Genomic DNA, 6,373 nt, shown 5'->3' with positions numbered 1-6,373 from the left:
GAGAGAGAGAGAGAGAGAGAGAGAGAGAGAGAGAGGAGAGAGAGATAGTGGGGAGAGAGAGAAGGGAGAGAGAGAGAAAAGAGAGAGAGAGAAGGGACAGAGAGAGAGAGGAGACAGACAGACAGACAAACAGACAAAAATAAGATTTATTCATAACCAACTGAGTGTTTAGACTAGAGTTGAATAGACAATTTCCATAGTAAAGCAAGGAAGACTTTATCAGTGCAGAACATTCCAGTTGTCATGACAATATCGCAGTCAGTTTTGACTGTGACTACTGGTGGTTTTGAAGGTGGAACAAGATATGACTAACAATGACTAAGTGAACACAACCTGCTGTTTACAAGTTTAGTCTTAAATGGTAAACACGTTTGTGCAGTAATCTTGAAAAACTCACCGAGTACCTTCCATAAACTAATCATTGTTTTGTGTGACAGTTATACAGAGTAAAGAAAAACGGAAAAAACAAATCTGACGACGAGTCAGCAATTTTATATTCTGAGAAGAAAAGTTTTTTATGCACAAATGCTTCGTTAGAAAAAAAAAAAAATAATAATACAGTTGTGTATGACTAGAAATAGACTGAGCTAACAATGCATTCCTTTTAAGATGTGCCTATGAATATTCAAAAGTAGGTGCAAGCATGGGCGTGTTGCTTTGCAACAATGAAATTTCAGCTTTAGACACAGGCTTTCTACTATAGTCACAAGTCAATCAAAGCTTTTTAAGAGTATTTGGTAGAGAGAAACTGAACAGAAGCCTGGCATATATAGGTATATGTATGTGTGTTTGTTTCCTTGCCTTGTCATCATGTACTAGATATAAACAATATTCACCGTCATACAGGTGGTGATATTTGCTTGCAATATGCTATAAAAAATATATCTGAACAAGGGGAAAATACTTCTGTGCTTGGAAAGAAGTGAGAATAGGCAACAGGAAGAAAATCAAACTACAGAAATTCTCCCCCAAACAAATATCATCTGGCCCACGCAACTATGGAAAGGGAAATGCTAATGATTACAATTATTATTATAAACCAATGATTACAATTATTATTATAAACCAATGATTACAATTATTATTATAAACCAATGATTACAATTATTATTATGTGTCTGAAAAATGGCCAGCTGTAGCAATTTATTTGGGTTTTCTAAAAGAAAATATGATTCTGGACATAAGATATGACCTGAAAGATATCTGCAGTATAGTGTTTACACACACACACATTATATGGATATTTATATATTAACAGAGCAAACTTCAATTTTCTATGCCTTTGTATTCTGAGTGGTTGGCGTTAGGAAGGGCATCCAGCTGTAGAAACTCTGCCAAATCAGATTGGAGCCTGGTGTTGCCATCCGGTTTCACCAGTCCTCAGTCAAATCGTCCAACCCATGCTAGCATGGAAAGCAGACGTTTAACGATGATGATGATATATATATATATATATATATATATATATATATATATATAATCTTTCAATGTACACACAAAGATTTTATCAATTATTCTGATTCTAGTATATGGTGTAGTCATTGTATTAATCTCTATTAATTGAATGTCTAACTCCACCAGGGTTACACTCTATTTAGTAAAGTAATTACTACTAAGTATTTAGAGTACACAGGTAAGCACAAGCAAACATTCACACATCAGTATCATGTCAATCATTATTTTACACCAGCTTTTCTCTGCTCCCATACACCGATACCATACACTGGTACATGCCTCTATTATTTTTTGACCTGGTTTCAAAGACTGGATCCTGTTTTACTGCTAACAACTCTACGGAGTGTACTGGGTGCATTTCCTTCTGGCACTAATAATTCATGGAAAGTCAGGACAAAAGGGACTTCACAAACCTATGTTTTCTCTGCTTATTTGCCAACCACTTTCCATATGTACTAGGTGCATTTTTCATGGCACCAACACTGGAGAAGTCATCTTACTCACTAATCACCATACAGTGAGTGTGGCAGGGGCAGGCGTGTCTCAATAGTTCAAAGCACGATTTAGAATCATAAGGTCCTAGCTTTGATACCAGTGCATGACATATTGGTCACTTATCTTTAACATGGCTTTCAGACAACCCAAGCCTTGTGAGTGAAAAAGGGAAGACAGAAGCTGTAGAAACTGGTCAGGTGGATTGTACCTGTAATTCAACGGTCTGATCCTGTGCTGATTCTACTTAAGAATTAAATTAAGGCTACACATATCTATGGAATATACACCCAGTTCAAACACTGATTTAATACATCGGTTGTTCTGCTGATATGAACAACTGGATGATCATACATCAAAATTGATAGAAAAGTGCATCATTATGTCATAAATATACACATACATATACACAATGGGCTTCCACACAGTTCCCATCTACAAAATTTCAGTCATAAGGCATTGGTTAACCTGAAGCAAAAGTGGAATATAATGCTTAGTATTTGTGCAAAGCGAATATCTTAACCATTCATCTCTGCCTGCATTTCTGCTCTCCTGAAAGAAACCTTTCACAAACTTAAAAGGATTTTCAATAAATTCCTTTGGCTTAGCTATTTGAGCCATCTTCTTCCCCTCCTCCTCTCAATCAGCACCAGCTAGCAGAGGCACTTCTTAATACCATTTTAAAAAAGTTTCAGTGGTGCCTTTCCTTATTCACTTGCCTCAGAGATTTCTTCTCTTTCCTGACTTCAATCATCAAGAGTTTCTATTCAATTCAATTCTTTCATAAAATACAAACCAAACAACTAGTGGAGAACAGACTATACCCCAAAACATCAAATCTTGTGACTATATTAAAAATCAATATTTAATAAAAGTAGTACATTCTACATGCCTCTGGGTCTACAAGGAAGAAGAGAGGAGGAGACCTGATCTGAGCGCTTGCAACAGAGTGGTCTGTAATGAAGGTATGTGCACACGCACACAAATATGCACAAATATGATCATGATGAACAGCAAATGAATGTTTGAAGGATCCTTCACTTCACTTCATTTTTCAGCTGTTAAAAATGGGAACGATAAGATGATTATTAGATATAAAAATTGGTCTTTTTGAGCCAAGATTTGTGGAACCATGAAGAAATTTGTTGGATGAACTGCACATGAACAATGAGGGACCATTTCTGTTATACTACAGTGCTAAATTGATTATGCCTAAGACTACATTGAAGATACAACTAAGAGAATGCAAAACAAAAAACAGAAAACATTTTAGCCAGAAATTTAGATTAATTTGGGATTAAACTTTATACCTCACATGAGATTTTTCTAAGTAATAAATCAGTATCTAATTTGAATACTAATGTTAAAATTAAAATGTGTTTATTTTTAGTCCGTCTATTTTTTTCAGTTTGATTTACTAAAACTTTCAACATGTATTGCCTTTAAACGTTAACACTTTCCATTTAAATGGTTGCATTTTGCTTTATTTCAGAAATCTCCATAAGTTAACAGATATCACTTGGAAGTTTCTGGATTGCTCACATGCAATTTCATATAATCTATGCCATAAGAAGGTCATATGTTAACATACGAAAACAGGTTGCTATTACCTCATACTTCAACAAAAAGGTAAGAATTTTGAAATGCAGTTTGTTGGCTTATCCACAACAGCTAAGGAAAATGGATGTTATGATAATGATGATGGGAACAACATAAAACAAAATTCCCATAAAACTGATCCTACTTTCAATGGTTTCTATCATCAGTTTGATCATTTTGGTCTGACATGGTACAGAATAATATAGTTTACTACAAAAAGGACAAAAATTAAACAAAACAGTTTAATAATGAACAGAAAAGTTGAAACCAAAAACTTAATTTACTTGCCAGTTTAATAGAAAAAATAAAATGTGCACCAAGTGATTATGTAAATTAATTATAAAATAAATATGATAATGATGAGTTTTCTAAAATAAAATTCCCTAAGAATAAAATTTCAATAATTCTAGGGTTTATTTTAACAAATAAATCTTTATTCTGTTTGTTAACTAATTTCATTATTAAATTATCAATTCAATGAAGATCAATTTTTAATTTTGTACTCCTTAATAAAGGGGATGAAAAAATAATCCTTTAGAATGCAATAACGTAGAATTTACATACAATTTTTGCTAAAATTGTGAAATAATATCAATTCTGATTAGCCAATAACAAACTGCTTCTAATTAGATATTGCATTAATTACTATTTCCCAAGTAAAGGAAGCCGTTTAATAAAACAATATCTATCTTTAATTTGGAAAAAAAAAATAAACAAGCAAATATAGATAGAAAAATTAAAACAATTTTTTTCCTATAGAAACAATATATAAAACGCATATATCCCTAGATAATATATTAATAAAAAAAAATCAATGTACAATACTACAACATACAACATCTACATTGGATAATGTATTCACAGATAATTTATTTTGATGCTGCTTCCATGGAGTGCATTTCAACCAAAATACCTCCCTGCTCAAATTGATGAAGTTAAAGCAATTTTAGTAGCACTATCTATACACACAGCTAGAATTCCCAGAGAAAACTTGGCAATGATCATTTATTTACAACAACATGAGGTATATAAATAAAGCTAGTAGAAATGTATAATTTTAAGAATCTATTGGTTTCCACTATAATCACTTTGAATATTTTATTATAACACACTTCTGAAAATAGGATTAAGTATTCACCAAAACTAAATAGTAGTAACATACAACTATGAGATCAATCAATCAATGCCTTAATATTTATCTATCGTTGAAGAAACAGAACTGGTTATATACAAGCATATACTCATCTTACTTCATTACTCTTAGAAGAATTCATTTCAAAACTGAAAATTAAAAAGTAAATAATTTCTATTTTTCTTCAACAAACAACCCCCCAGTATTTACTGTCTGTAGTCTATCAATATAGCTACTTATCTACCTATTTACTTAAAAACAAGAGAAGATGATAATTCTGTTTATTTGGACTCCATCTTTGATTTCATTTCTATATGATAAAAGGGTATCAATGTATGAAATAAAATTAAATACCACATGATGATACCACCCAGCTCCAACATAAAAAGAAAAAAAAAAAACAGAAAGAGAAAAAATGAATGATATAAAAAAGACAGAAAAAAAAAATTAGGTACAGTGTAAGCCAGTAAAAAGTGACATCAACTACTTAAGAAGATAATTAGTGTGCAAGAGAGAAGAAAGTAGGAATTGGGGATGAAAGAGACAATAATAAATACAATAAATGTGGTGGTGATGATGATGAAAGCAATGACGATGAAGAAGCACATAGTGGTTCCTCCCCCACCCTCTTTCCAAGTATGTGGAGCTTACTGCATTGATAGCTAGCACACACAACGACCAATATTGGAAAGCTTTATTATAACTACTATCTGTGGAAGCTCTTTATTAGTAATGCTATTCTTATATTCTTCCTTGTCACTTCTCTCTTCATTGCCTCCATATCCAATACTCAATCTTCGCACACATGTATTCCAAATAAGCTACAATCACCCATCCAGCCCTCTCTCTCTCTCTCTCTCTCTCTCTCTCTCTCTCTCTCTATCCAAACTGTCACCATAGTAACTTAACTTCTTCACTCAACATAGAAAAATCAATACTGAATTTCTGTAGTAGGTTTTGTGTAAGAACTCTCTAACCAAAGACCCTCAACTTGAAAACTAAACTAAAAATTTACAGTTTTAGAAAAATTAATTTCTATCATTGTCCATTATAATTCTTGCCTAAAACTAAATAGCTTAAATGTCACATTAATAATATATGATAAATCTTCTATTTGCTGGTATTGTTTCCACCAGGAAACAGGATATTAAAACCCACAATAGCACTTAACTCCCCTTTCTAGTTTCACAGGACTAGTAGACATATGTATGTATGTATATGTACGTATGTATGTGTGTGTGTGTGTTTGAATGTATATGTATACGCAAAGCAGAATGGGATAATGCAAATATTCTTCATCTCGCCAAACACTAATTTCCCCAAAAATATAAATCATAACAAAGAGAAAGTTGATAATGGCCCAATATAACCATTAATCATCATATTTACAAACCATTATATCCCACACACACATACACACACACACATACACACACACAGAGTAGAATATTAAGGTTGTATGTCTATATGGAGTGGTGTAGGGGTGGTTGATATAAAAATCAGATCAAGTCTGTTTAATAGTAGAGGTTGGAGATCGGTAAGAAAAACAGGCTCAGAAGGAAAAGAGGATGTATGAATATATAAAACTGTGTGTATGAGTGTACCCAACTATGTATGTATGTATGTATGTATGTACATCATATATATGTGTATATATATATATATATATATATATATATATATATATATATATAT

The 6,373-nt window shown here is 32.4% G+C and overlaps 1 protein-coding gene and 1 long non-coding RNA gene across 11 annotated transcripts in view; one reads left to right on the top strand and one right to left on the bottom strand.

Moving 5' to 3' along the window:
- The window catches only part of LOC106871599 (tyrosine-protein phosphatase Lar), a 586,729-nt gene that overhangs the window by 198,017 nt on the left and 382,339 nt on the right, over positions 1 to 6,373 (bottom strand). The gene's annotated exons all lie outside the window — the stretch shown is intronic.
- Positions 1 to 6,373, top strand: part of LOC128248924 (uncharacterized) — a 126,050-nt gene that overhangs the window by 64,110 nt on the left and 55,567 nt on the right. For all 3 annotated transcript variants that reach the window (XR_008265079.1, XR_008265077.1, XR_008265078.1), the window contains exon 3: positions 3,440 to 3,576. This is a non-coding gene — a long non-coding RNA (uncharacterized LOC128248924). The remainder of the gene's footprint in view (positions 1 to 3,439; positions 3,577 to 6,373) is intronic.

Source organism: Octopus bimaculoides, chromosome 10, assembly GCF_001194135.2.
Source record: "Octopus bimaculoides isolate UCB-OBI-ISO-001 chromosome 10, ASM119413v2, whole genome shotgun sequence".
Classification (NCBI taxonomy): domain Eukaryota; kingdom Metazoa; phylum Mollusca; class Cephalopoda; order Octopoda; family Octopodidae; genus Octopus; species Octopus bimaculoides.
Note: the sequence above shows the minus strand (reverse complement) of the source record. Positions and strands in the feature narration are given on the sequence as shown.